This window comes from Heterocephalus glaber, unplaced genomic scaffold (genome assembly GCF_053883595.1).
Source record: "Heterocephalus glaber isolate CG9 unplaced genomic scaffold, H.glaber_assembly_v1.0 deba00001592, whole genome shotgun sequence".
In the NCBI taxonomy this organism is placed as follows: Eukaryota; Metazoa; Chordata; class Mammalia; order Rodentia; family Bathyergidae; genus Heterocephalus; species Heterocephalus glaber.
This window is the reverse complement of record NW_028258367.1, coordinates 1,538,009-1,551,940: the sequence shown is the minus strand read 5'-3', so window position 1 is coordinate 1,551,940 and position 13,932 is coordinate 1,538,009. Positions and strand designations below refer to the sequence as shown.

General features: G+C 38.9%; 1 long non-coding RNA gene across 1 annotated transcript in view; it reads right to left on the bottom strand.

Annotated features, from left to right (window-relative positions):
- The window catches only part of LOC101704607 (uncharacterized), a 349,127-nt gene that overhangs the window by 257,901 nt on the left and 77,294 nt on the right, over positions 1-13,932 (bottom strand). The gene's annotated exons all lie outside the window — the stretch shown is intronic.

The following is a 13,932-nucleotide window of genomic DNA, read 5'->3' as shown; positions in this document are numbered from 1 at the left end:
CTTGGTGAAGATGTTGAATCAAGCACGATGCATAGATTTCTGTACATAATACAAGATTCCTGCCCTGAAGATACTCAGACGCTAGTGGGAAGTAGCGATATCATTCTCAGTAATTGAAGAAAATAAACCAGAGCTGAGAAGAGGGTGGAGAACCAACATGGAAGTGATGTGTCTACCATTCTGCTATGAGAAACACACAGGGCCCTTGATACCACCAATGACAGGGACATGCTGGTTCTCAGGAGCAGAAGACAAAGTGGCTGCCATGGAGAAAGATCACTTGTAAATCCCTTCCAGTGGTTTGTCTGTGCTATGTATCATTGCTGGTGTCTGTTTTAAGACATTTCATAAACTGGGGGTGGGGAGATCTCCCGTCACCCTCCAGGCAAGAGACTAATGATTTCACTCCTTGACAGTGCTCAGCACATGACTTCTAGGTGCATCTGAAAATCTGGGCAGACGATAAAAATCCTCAGTGTGACTGAGGCAGTGTGTTACACTAAAGAACAACAGCCTTTTCATAACAGCAGTATCAGTTCACAAATCCTTATCCCATCACAATTTAAAAATGAAAAGATTTTATATAACTAATGAGCTACTGTGCTCCATCAGGCCATGCTCTGCAGTCTATATACACAAGCCCAGGGTAAACTGTGCCTCACCAGTGTCGCTGTTCTTGATTTTGTGGTAATTAATGAGAATTTCTCAAATGGCCTGAATCTCTATTTAAATGATTTATATAACGGACCTTCTGAGTTGCTGTGACGATCTATCACATTGCAACGTAGGGACTTAGGTGTGTTTATTAGCAATGTACACAGACAATGACAGACAAGAGGTGATAAAACTTTTTTTTGGTCTCTTGATTTCTTTAAAGTTCTAATGTCTGTAATTGGAATGAACAAGGCACAACTTCACACATGTGCCGTGCACAGTCCAAAGCCAAGGGTATTTTATACTAGGTGCTGGCGAGTCCCTTGTGATTTATGAAATGATTTCATTCCAAATTGCTTTTAAAACGACCACTGCTCACCCACAAGATGGTGTGCATTTACTCATATATTTTAAGGAATGAGACAATGTGTGTGCCAGGAGTGATAAAATACTGTTTACTTTTCCCTCCTCCAATTCTCTTAAAACAAAAGGATATTTTAGGAAACTGAGGTTTGGGATCCCAGCCTGAGAAAAAGGAGTTACCCAACCTAGTGCTCGTGTACAGTAGCATCTGCAAAGACACAAAGAGGAGTAACACTCATCCCACTGCTGTACCAGTATAGTTAAAACTCTGTAGCAATGGAACAGAGTTCTTGGAGAAATATAAGCTCCTCCAGGCTTCAGACCAAGTCTCAGTTAAGTTTCTCATGCCTTAAGTCTACTGAGTTCCATGATTGACAAGTAGTTGCTCAATAAATATAGAATTTTAATCAATGTACTTAATAGATTAGGTTATGCGATCTATATTTGAAAAATAAAATCATTATTCAAGAAAATTTTATTTTAAATAGGAAAGTCAACCACAAGATACAAGATATCTGTAATATGATCTGAGGTCTTGAGTACAATGTCATTTTGCATCTTCATATTCTAATAATCATTTCTTAAATATTATAAATATACAAAATGATAATATCTTGTCTGACACATTTTGAAAGAATATAAAAGAATAACCTTTATAAAACTGAGAATGCTATGTAATGATTAACACATACTGCACAGTATTTCCTAATTCAAGAAGTTTGATTCATGAAAATATAGACTTTTCTAGATATATGGGAGGGGTTTTTTTGAGACAGAGTCCCACTATGTAGCCCAGGCTGGCCTCGAACTCCCAGTAGCCCTCGTGCCTCAGCTTCCCAAGTGCCGGGATTACAGGCATGGGCCACCACACCCGGCCATGGAAGTTCTTCTTACCAGTATTTTTACTTCTGTGGATTTGATAACTTTATGATTAAAAAATGTTAAATTAGCAATTACTAGTTGGTTATATTACATATAGACTCATAGGCTCACCCAGGTCTGTGAGACTCTCTTACTATGTTTAGAATGTGTCCCCCGAAGTTCGTGTGTTGGAAATTTAATCTCCAATGCAAGAATGTTGATAGAGTGGGACCTTTAAGAGACAATTAGGACATGGGAGCTCTGCCTTCATTAATGGCAGAATGAGTTTGGCTCCTCCACCTATCTCTCCTCCCCACCCGGTCTCTCTCTGTCTCTGTCTCTCTGCTCTCTCTCTCTCTCTCTCTCTCTCTCTCTCTCTGTCTCTCTCTCTCTTTCTCTGTCTCTACCTCTCATGCTTTCTTGTCCTGTGATGCCTTCTGCCATATGATGCAGTAAGAAAGCCCTCATCAGATGCAGCTCCTAAATTTTGAACATCTCGGCTCTCAGACTCCAAAATCATGAACAATTAATCTTTTCTTTATAATTGCCTAGTCTGTGGTATTACGCCATACCAGAATGAAACTAAGACACCTTCAAAGCATTTTTTTCACTAAACCATTAAATTTCTTACAACATATATCCCCTTTGGAATTCAGTTGTTTTCTTTCCTCCAGAATATTTTTCAAATTCTTTGATCAAGCCTTAATAAAACTTAATCATCTTCTCATGTCTGAAAATGAGTTTTTATACCATCTCATTTTTCCAAATCATTCAGGAATAATTTATACACAATCAACAGCATCTATGTAAACAAGTTCATTAGAAACACTCATAAAACTTGCACCACAATCATTTCCATCACGCCCAAAAGATGTTTTGTGATCCTTTTTAGCCCATCTCTCCCTCCACCCAAGCTAAAGGCAAACACAGATCTGATGTATATCACTATAAATCATTTCACAATTTATTTGAATGAAATAGTACAGTATGCACTTTTTTGTACATGCCTTTATCTTGATTTTGTATCTGTATTATGAATGATCTAAAGATTTATCGATGTTGCTGTTTGTTTCAGTAGTTGTTCCTTTTTACTGCTGAGTACTATTCCAATATTGCTTATTTACCAGATGATGGATAGTTGGGATTATTTTCAGGCATTGTAACTGTTATTAAGGCCATTATGAACATTTTGTATAAATATTAATGTGGATACATTCTTTCATTAATTTGTAGTAAATACCTAACAGTGAAATGCCTGGATCCAAAGGTGGGTTTGGTTCAAATTTTAAAGAAACTAGCAAATAGATTTCCAAAGTGGTTGTACATTCTATACTCACAACAGCACTTTTCTTGTCCTACCATCTTCCCAACATTTGGTGTATTCAGTCTTTTATAACTTTAGTCTTTTTCATTCTAGTGGGTATACAGTGGTTTTTCTTTGTGGTTTTATTTTTGCATTTCCATAATGGTTAATCACATTAATCATCTTTTTACACATTTATTGGTCATTTTATTCATACTCTTTTGAAAATTTTTGTTCAAATATTTTGCTTATTTTGAATTGGGTTGTCTTTCATTATTAGATTATAAAAGTCCTTTGTATGTCCTCAATGCAAGCCCTATGTCAGACATATATGTAACAAATATTTTCTTTCATTCTGTAGCTTTGTATTTTCTTAATATCTTTTTGAGCACAAAAGTTTTTAATTTTTTTTTTTTTTTTTTTTTTTTGGTACTGGGGATCAAACTCAGGCCCTTGTGCTTGGGAGGCAAGTGGCAGAACCACTGAGCTAAATCCCCTGCACTGAAAGTTTTTAATTTTGAAAAATATCAACTTAACCATTGAATTTCCTTTTATCGTTGATGTTTATTTGTGTCCTGAGAAATTTTTATCTTTCCTAAGTTCACAAAAGTTTTTTGTTTTATTTTTGTAGTTTTCGCTTTTCTGTTTAGGTAGATGATCCAGTTTTATCACACGTGGCAATGTGTCCAGCCACCAGCACATGACTGTCAATAGGCAGCTGTGATCATTTTTGTCCTGTTGCCCGGTATTTTTGCTTTGTTTTCTTTTGTTTTGTGCTTTTTTTTCATATTTTACACCTGCTCTGAAAAAATGATTGAACCACTGTAGAAATCTAGCTTCGTAGTTTTTTTCCCTCCACATTTTTAAGATCTTATTCCACTGTCTGCCATCTCATGTCACTGATGAAAAATCTGCTATCAGTGTGATTGCTGCTCCTTTGTAAGCTGATTTGTCTCTTATAATTTTATCTCTTTATTCTTGCCATTCTGCAGTTTCACCAAAATGTATACAAGAATAAAGGTTTGTTTCGTTTTGCTTTGTTTCTGTTTTTCTTTCTGCTCTGCTTAACAAAATGCCTCTTTCATGCCAAGATTCATGTTTACCTTTAATTTTAGAAAAATATTGGCTGACATCTTTTAAACATTGCTTCTCTGGGCAGGGGATTTAACTCAGTGGCACAGTGACTGCCTGGCAATCGCAAGGTCCTGAGTTTGATTCTTGATTGGGGTGGGGGGAGCATTGCTTCTTTCCTGTTCTTGCTCTTGTCTTTTACAAATATCTGTTGTGACAACTTGTCATTTCTCAACTTTCCCTCCATGAATTTTCTTTCCTAGCTCCCTTTTCTTTCCCTCTCATCACATCATTCCAGGTGATAGGCCAAGTTCTGGCCTCCATCTCCATCTCAAGTACATCCAGTTCACTATGTCATTTATAAAGTTTGCTTTTGCATTTTGATGAGCATATTTTTCATTTTCAACAATTCTGGTTGATTTTTATTTATACTTGTCTATTCTTAACACAGTTACCTACTTAATTTATGTTTTATCATTGTCTATCATGTATTATTATAAATTGTAAATGTATTTATTTCAAAGCAATTTTCAGAGTCCTCTATTATTTATGGATTTCAGGGAAAAATTCTTTCAATTTTGTCTGAGAGCTCATATTTCATGGGCATTGCCCACCTAATAGCCATTCCCACTTCGGTAAGAAAGTCCAGATTGGCTGGTCATGGTGGTGCATGTCTGTAATCCTAGCACTCAGGAGGCTGAGGCAGGATTGCCACAAATTCGAGGCCAGTCTGGGCTACATCTTGAGTTCAAGGTCAGCCTGAACTGCATTGTGAGACCCTGTCTCAAACATAAATAAATAAATAAATAAAGTCCAGTTTTACCACAGGTGGCAATGTGTCCTTCCAGTAGGCAGTTGTGTGACCATTTGTTTCCCTTTGCCAGACTTTCAATTTCCCTATCCCCAGTGAAGACAAGGGGAGTGAGGGACATATAACCCAGTCCAGTCTTACAAGATCTAATGGAGATTTTGCTTGGCAGCTTCTGGGAAGGTAGGAGTTACGATACTTGGAGCTGCAGCAGCTACTTTATGACACTAAGGCATGAACAACCAATTCAGCAAAAAAGAGAATGTTGGAGAGAGCCCAGATCCTTGATGGTGGCGTTGAGCAGCATTGCTGCTCTAGAATTCTTATCATTAAGAAAAATAATAAACATCTGTAGGATCCATGCCACAATATCCAGCCACTAAAATCATTCCAAACTGAAACAGGGTTATCTCTTCCCCAGCATGAGATGCCTCTGCCTGGCTTCTTGGAGGCCTGCAGCTCAGAAGTATGCTGTCACCCTTTTGGGGTTCCTTGTTCTCAACCCTAAGCCATAACAGATGGTGGTCCACCTCCCAGGCAAGCAGCTGCCTCTGCTTCCACCCTCTGCCTCTAGTCAGCAGCCTGTCACCTGCTGACACCTTAGGTGGGTTGGCTGGAATCTTCCCAGCTTCCAGTCATAGGCAGAGAGCAGATGCCCAGCCCTGCTTCAGGACAGGAGTCTAAAGTGCAAGTCACCACTCCCTCCTTGGATCCACCCCAGCTTAAAATCCCAGAGCCCAAACTACTGCCTCTTTTCCCAGCTCCATAGGCGTCCAGCCCCAGCCAATATTCTGCTGTGGACTGTCTCCACTATGGTCCTACATTTGCCTCCTTCCTGTAGGACAGTCGTGCTGTTCTAACCTGTGTTTCCAACTTGTTCCTAATACCTGGAGGTGGAGAACAGAAGGAAAGTATCTGAGCTACCTACTTTGAACACTTGCCCGCACCAGTTCAGTGTTGAATGATTGTACAGTATTGGTGTCTTTAGGCTTTCAAATATACTTACTCTTGTAAAAAATTGAAACACAAAGAAATGTAAAAATAAAAACCAATACAAACTCACCCACTCACTGTTAACATGTTGATGTATTTCTTTCTAGTCTTTTTTCTATGTATTTCTGCAAATAAACTGTTTCATAAAATTGTGATACTAATGTAAAAGACAGGATTATATCTTGCCTCTTTACTTAAAATATTAGTATATGGATATTTTCATTTAGATGACAGAGATATAGATATATCACAGAGCTCTACCACAACTTCCCTACTCCCCTATTATAGAGATTTTAATTTGTAGCTACTATACATAATGTCATATGATAAATATTTCAAAATTTCCTTAGGAAAAAGTCCTAGAAGCAGGATTACTTAGACAAAAGATATAAACATTTAAATACATGCATATATACACATATATCTACATATTGCCAAAGCACTCTCCCAACAAATGTTCATTCTCACAAGCTCTGAGTATAATAATGTTTAAACTTGCCAATTTGATAGGCAAAAAGTCTCAGTGTTCTTTTAATTTACATTTCTTTGATACTCTAAGTTCGAACATTTTTCATATGGTAATTAGCCATTTGTCTTTCCTCCCAGTGCATTTTAAATAAGAGTGTATTTACTTACAACTTCGCAAAGACAGTTATTTCACAAATCAAATCAAAATCTTTTTATGCACAGTAAGCATATAAAGCCACATCTGAAGAGTTCATGTTGGTATCAATTTTATAATGGATATCTCTCCTTTGTAAGCTGAAATGTCATCTTCACTTCACTTCAGGTCCAGATTCTAATTGTCTTTTCTAATCAGTCTTTGGGCAATTTACAATCAAAGATATAGGAGTTCAGAGCAGACATATATAAACACGAGTGACCAAATTATGTATGTGTGTATGAATATATGCATATATTTTATGTGTATATATATATAATTTACATGTAATTAACCATATATTTTTACAGATTTTTAATCTGTAAACACGTATGTAATACATATCTCCATAATCTCTGGTCACATACAAACTTGTTTGGGTTTTTTTGGTACCGGGGATCGAACTTGGGTCCTTGCACTTCCACAGCAGGCAGCAAAACCAATGAGCTACATCCCCGGCCCAAACTTGTTTTTTAAGTCCACTAAAAACTGCAATTGAGACACCCATTTAGAAATTTTACCATTTTGTCTCACAAACCACAAATCAAATTAAGATGTAACTTAGAATGGGCAAAAGACAATTGCTATGTGGTTGATTAAGAGTTACTGCTTCATATTCTCAATGATAAAACAGTAACTAGTCAGTAAATCATGTTTATGGAAAACTAGAATGATGAAGTATTCAAAGAGATGATCAGTGGGAAAGTGAGTCAGGTTGTAGGCACATTTTAAGTGGAGCCGTGAGGAGATGAGGCACCCCTTTGCAGAGAGGTATAAGAAAGACCATGCTTTGGGGAAGACAATGAAGGAAATAGCAATCTCCAAGGGCCCTGGGAATATCCTGCACATGGTGCTGAACTTCTCTGCAGATAATGAAATACAATAATAATGGTGACCATCTAGTCTTACCTTCAGGATTTAGTAACATGCATAAAGAAACTCAGTGCACCATGCAGCATGTGGGGGACACTCAGCAGTTATGACTCATTATTAACAGTGGCAAAGCCTGACATTCAGGAAGATGTCATGTAACAGTAACAGTAGTGGGAAAGGTAGGGACTATGCAGAGCAGGTGAGCAGGATCCAGGCCCACAGGAGGGCAAGTGGGTGCCATGTACTTTGGTCCCAAGGTCTCCTTGCTTTTTGGCCTATTTTTTTTTCTTCATTAAGTTTATTGGTACACTTTTGGTGTACAATATGATGACATTCATCATTGGGAACTTGTACCTTTACATGATATATCTTGGTTCTTATTTTTCCCCCTTTCCCTGCCCTCCCTTCAACCCCTCCACCCCTCCCTATTTAGAAAGACTATTTCCATTTTTTCCTTTTCTCATATTTTTTTCCTTTCCCTTCTTTCCTTTCCCCTACCCCTCCCATTTCCTCCTCCCCATTAGACTATTTTGGACCCCCATCTCTAGGGTAGTCTCCAATTTCTCCCTTGCTCATGATTCTAGCATTTTCCCTTAATTCCCTCAAACCACAACCCAGATAAGTCCCACTGTCCTACTCTCCCTTGTACAGAGGAAGGGGAACCAGATATTCAAGCACTTCAGGACACTGTTAAGTGTGCTTTAGCCACAGCACATACTAGAACAAGTTCTATGAAGACAGAATTCTTCATAGAGCATCTTCAAGGAGCATCGTGGATGGGCTAGAACAAGCAAGGTCTAAACAGGTCATGAGCAGACTAGGCATAAAGCCAGGGCCAAAACATAAAACTAAGCACTGAGATGGTTAAATGAAGAGTTAGCACCCAGAGCCACAAGTCCAAAGATGAACCAAAATCATAACGCTACCTTCAGACAAAGAACCCAACCCAAACCTAAAACACTGCTTTAGTTGGGAAGAGCAGGTAGGCCAAGGAAATGGCCCAGAAATAGATCAAGGAAGCTGAGTTCTGCAGATGCTTGGAACAGGACAAGGACTTGGTCTGGGACACAGACTGAATGTATAATCACACTCGAGGCTGTCATTTGAATACCAAAGATAGAGGGGGCTAGATATCCTAGAGGCCCCAGCAGAGGAAGAAAAGAATTGGTTCAGAGTAGACACCAGAGAAGTAGCTACAACTCCCAGCTTGGTGGGTTGGATGCTACAACAGGCACCAGGCAGGCCATTTGTAATGTGACCCTACATCTAAGTCAAGCCTGCATTCTGTAGGCTCAAGCAGTACTCACTGAGGCACTAGGACCAGGTGGGGCCCAACCTGCACCCTGACAGATGATTAAAGATTCAGGGTGGAGGCCCCAAACCCTAGAAGCACTGGGCTTTCTCCATGGGTCCTTCCTCTGCTGAGATGTTTGAATACAAGAGGCTGGTGGGAAACTAAGGAAACAAAGGCTTATAAGCTGTACAGGCAGTAGGTGAGCAGGTCTGTCTGAGCCCCAGGACCGCAGAGGTGGCTGACACCCCAACTTCTCCAGACTCTCCTAGGGAGTCTGGACCAGCAAGAAACACAATGACAGCTTGGTAAGACACAAAGCATAATTGGAAGTGAAGAGGCATGAGGGTAACCCCTAGATACCCACAGGCTTCATGGTAGAGTTGGCCATAAAGCTCATTAAGGGAGCTGTGCTTATTTTTCAGCCTAAAACTGTCTTCTCTGGCAAGAACGGTGGTAAGTAATGGACTTCCCGTGGTGGACCATAATTGTTTCTAGGCCACATTGTACCTTGGGTCCTCTCTACCACAGGGGGTAAGGATATGAGAACTCCTCCATGCTGGGATTTTACGTGGCCCTTTTTTTTTCTCACTATGTAGTTCAGACTGGCCTTGAACTCACTATGAAGCCCACACTGGCCTCAGACTCACAGAGATTCTCCAGTCTCAGACGCGTGCCACCACGCCCAGCAAGGCCCTTTAATGTTATCCGTTTTGACGCAATGAGCATCTGCAGTTAGATTTTTCACCGAAGTGGACCCACAGCACTATTTGTTCCAGTACGCCATCCCCCCCAGCTTTCACTGCGCAAAACTTATATCCAGCCCTTTAACTGAAGTTAGAATCAACTTGTGCCTTGACTCAACATTTGGACAAGTTAGCTGCCCCCGCCTGAACTTCTATCTCTGCAAATACAAGGTCTATTGGAAATCTAGAGTTGTCACTTTTCCCCCTGGCCAATCAACTGTACAATCACAAGGAACGCTGGCTATTGCCGTTACTGCAACTCTGGGAACACAGATACCATATAGCTCTGCTGAAGAAAAGACTCATAACTTAAAAAGCTGCCAGCGTTTCCGGGGTGGCCTTCAGGAGCCCAGCACTGCAGAGCTACTCACTTCTGAAATGCTTTGCTCTGAAAAGAGACAGAATGGATATTAGCATTCTCAGCAAAAGCACTTTAGCCAACTCTGTTTTCATATTCCTCAGCCCAATTCCTTTGAAAATGAAAGTAAAAATAAAGCACTACTCCTTATAATTTCCTCAAGACCTTGGAGTCCGAGGGTAAAGAAAATCTGCTGACTTCGCCGACCTTGGCGATTCATGGAGGGGGCGGGGAGAGGCGGTTGCTGCATTTGGGTCTTGTGTGGGTCCTAATCGCTCAGCGTTGCCTGTGCTTTCGATATTTCCTTTCAAAGTTGCCATTTTGCTGTTGCAGCTGGTCTTGTCAGTTTTCAGTACTAATGGGTTGTGATGGGGTGTCAGGGGAAGTCAACAATCAATGCTTGGGAAAAAACGGTGGGAGTGCTGGGGGTCCATCACGGCTGACATGGCCAGAAATGGAAATACAATGGCTTTCTTTTGTAGAGAAAGAGTCCAGAAATTCTATGCTGTGTTTTGCTTTTTAAGATTAGTATAGATTTTTGTCCTTTGAGGACTGGGCTGTCTGCCCTTCCCCCAATTGAAGTTTGGCTGTCAAACACGAAGACTATAGTTTTTAAATAACCAATTGACATTATAGTTAAAATGGTAATTCACGTTGTGGGTTGTATTTATTTCTATTTCTTGCAGAAAGATGAAATAAGATAGGGAATTTTCTGCTAAAACAGAAGGATGAAAGAAATGGTGTGATATGGCTCTGGCTACCTTGTGAAGCAGGCCTCTTTTTGGAAAAACTCATTTAGACCTCAGTGTTGTGTGACACAACAACACCATTACAGTAACACTCAGCATGATGATGCTAATGTGAAAAACATCAATGCCTGGCTGTGGTTTGCATCAAAGGCACAAATCTCATTGAAAATATTTTTTACTAATAATTCAGTAGAACACTATTATGATGCTGGTGTCAGAATGCAGAATATTTACCTCATAGGTTATTTTATTCAAGTAATATATCAGGGACTAGATGTGAGAGCAGATTTGACCAATCAAATGTAATATAATCTATGACAGCAAAGCACTTTCTAAACGAAGGTTTATTGTACATATGTATGTGAATCATATTTATGCCAAGAATCCCAAAGTGGTTATTAAGCAAAATTATTCCAAGCTGACTGTGTATAACACACGAGTTCTGAAGTTTTATGTAATTTAGAGTAAAATTCAAAATGGCATCCTGATATATTCACTTTGTAAGTGCAATCTGCATATATCAGGTTTTCTTAAAGGAGAATCCATTTCTATCCATCTTTCTCTTTAAAATCTAAACTTTGAGTTATAGGTAAAAATGTGGACAGAAAGTGACTAAAGTTGAGAAATGAAAAGCTTTGCTAACCCTTAACCCTGCGTGCCCTGTTTTCTTCCTTCTCTGCACTTTACAATCTCAACCAGCCCACTGTTACTTAAAGTTTCATCCTTTTTGTATTACCAAACTCTTAATATGAATATAGCATTTTCATAATCAGAGTAAAATAACACAACTATGCTTTTAAAATAATAATTTATCAAGAATATAAAGGAGAACTGTCTTTCCCATTTCCCCACCAATTACAACAAAAAATGCTGGACATTACACATCTGTATAATATACATCAAACATTAGAAGACTGAATGGTGGAGAGAAAGGCAGGCTGAATAGAGACCTGGGGACTTGAGGAACAACTGTGTTTAGTTTTCTGCTTTTGTTTTTGTTTTGCTTTTTTGTTTGTCTCATATATACAAGACCTAGAACTGAGAAGCTGCCAACTCTTAAAAAGCCATTGGGTACAGACCAAAATAGCCCACAAGAAGCCTGCTCTACGGTTGGGGATTTACCTCAGTAGTGTTGTGCCTGCCTCACAAGCACAAGGTCCTGAGTTCAATCCCTGATAACACAAAAAAGTAAAAATAAAAATAAAGAAGCCTGGGGATTTAGCTCAGTGGTTTCGCCACCTGCTGCGTAAGCGCAAGGACCGGAGTTCGATCCCTGGTACCAAAAAAAAATCAAAAATAAAGAAGCCTGCTCTATTTAACTAAAAGACCAAAAGAGGGGCAGTTGGACCAGGCAGAAAACTTTTAGACAAAAACAAATCTAATACAGCCAGACTTCACACAAAAGCTCCTGGCACCACCCATGCCACAGAAGTGGGGTGGAGAGCCAAGATGTATACTTCGTGAGACTCTGAGGGACCCCAACACCTCCATCAGGGTCATGACAGAGAAGACGCAGTAAGCAGACAGGACATTCATTCATCTCTGCAGCTTGAAACAAATAGAAAAGCAGAAAGCCTCAATAAATATAACAAGGGACTACAACTCTCGACATATAAATCTGACACTTTACACAAAATGGACCATATCTTCAAAAAACACCAACTGGCACAACTCATCTAATGTTAATGAATAGCCCAAGAACTATTCAGATAATTAAATTCATAATTTTTAAATTTCCCCAAAACAAAACTCCCTAGGCCCAGACAGTTTCACTGAAAAATTGTATTCAACATGGAAGTGAGAATTAGCACCAATTTTATGTAATATCTTCCAGAAAACAAAAGAAGAGAGAACACTTTATTTTGTGAAGCTAGTGTTCCCCAATACCAAAACCAGCAAAAGGTAGTATAAAAAGAAAACTACAGATCAATATCCCCCATGAATAGAGATGCAAAAATCCTTAACAAAATATTAGCAAATAAAATTCAGCACTATATTAAAAATTCATATCCATGACTGAGTGGAATTTATGCCAGGGATGGAAATCCAGTTCAATATTCAAAAATCAATCAATGTAATCCACCACATTAACAAGCTAAAGAAAAAGGTCATACAATCATATCAATCAATGCAGAAAAATCATTTGAAAAAAATCCACCCTATTCATGATTTAAAAAAAAAACCTCTTAGGTAAAAACATTCTGCTCAGAATTCTATGACCATTTCCTTTTTTCCATTTGCTGGCTGGATATTGGGCAAATTATTTAATTTCCCTATCTGAAACAAAAGGGGCAAAGATGATAACTAGCTCACTGAGATGCTGTGTGAATTATCATTTCATAACTAATGAGTAATGATAACACAGAAGTGGGATGTTGAATGATGTTTGATGGAATGCCTTTTTTCCAGTTTTATACACCACAAGCACGCAGAGTACTTTGCCTGCAAAGTAAGATAAGGCTCTCTTAGTTCAAGAATCTACCTACAACAGTGCCTGGAAGTGCTTTTTAAATTCAGAATGTTATAAAAAGAATAAAACACAAATTGTAGGTTAATAAAGTAAAAATAACATGAGCACCTATACATGTATTTGGGCGGGGGCAGGGGTACTTGAATCCAGGGCCTCATACATGCTAGTTAAGCACTCTACCACTAAGCTAAGTCCCATCCCTTCTTAAATTTTTATTTTGAGATAGGGTCCTGCAAAGTTACCCAGGCTGGCCTTTAACTTTCAGTCCTCCCACCCAGGCCTCCCAAATAGCTGGGATCACAAGCACGTACCATCACCCCAACTCATGTATATTTTACTCTATAATTAATTTAGGCAATAACAACAAACAAGAAATGCTACATAATTCTAGTATGTATTACTAATCATGCTAAGAGATATTGAAAATTTTAACCAAATATAAATAATGATAAGAACAACAATAAAAGATGTCTTCTGGTCTAGTCCATATTCTCTTTTTTCTTCCATTTTTCAAGTTCTGCTAATCCTCTTCTGCATGTCCAATGCAGTTTCTTTCCCATGGCAAGCTGTGCAGAATAGACACTTCCTTGTCTCACTGTCCTTATTTCTATTTGCAAAACAACTCCTGGTCTTTGCTGATATATTTTCTATATGTACATTTAAATATCAACAATGCCATCTCTAAGCAGCCTAAGCTATCCTGCAATGCATAAGACAAAACTGCCTGCCTC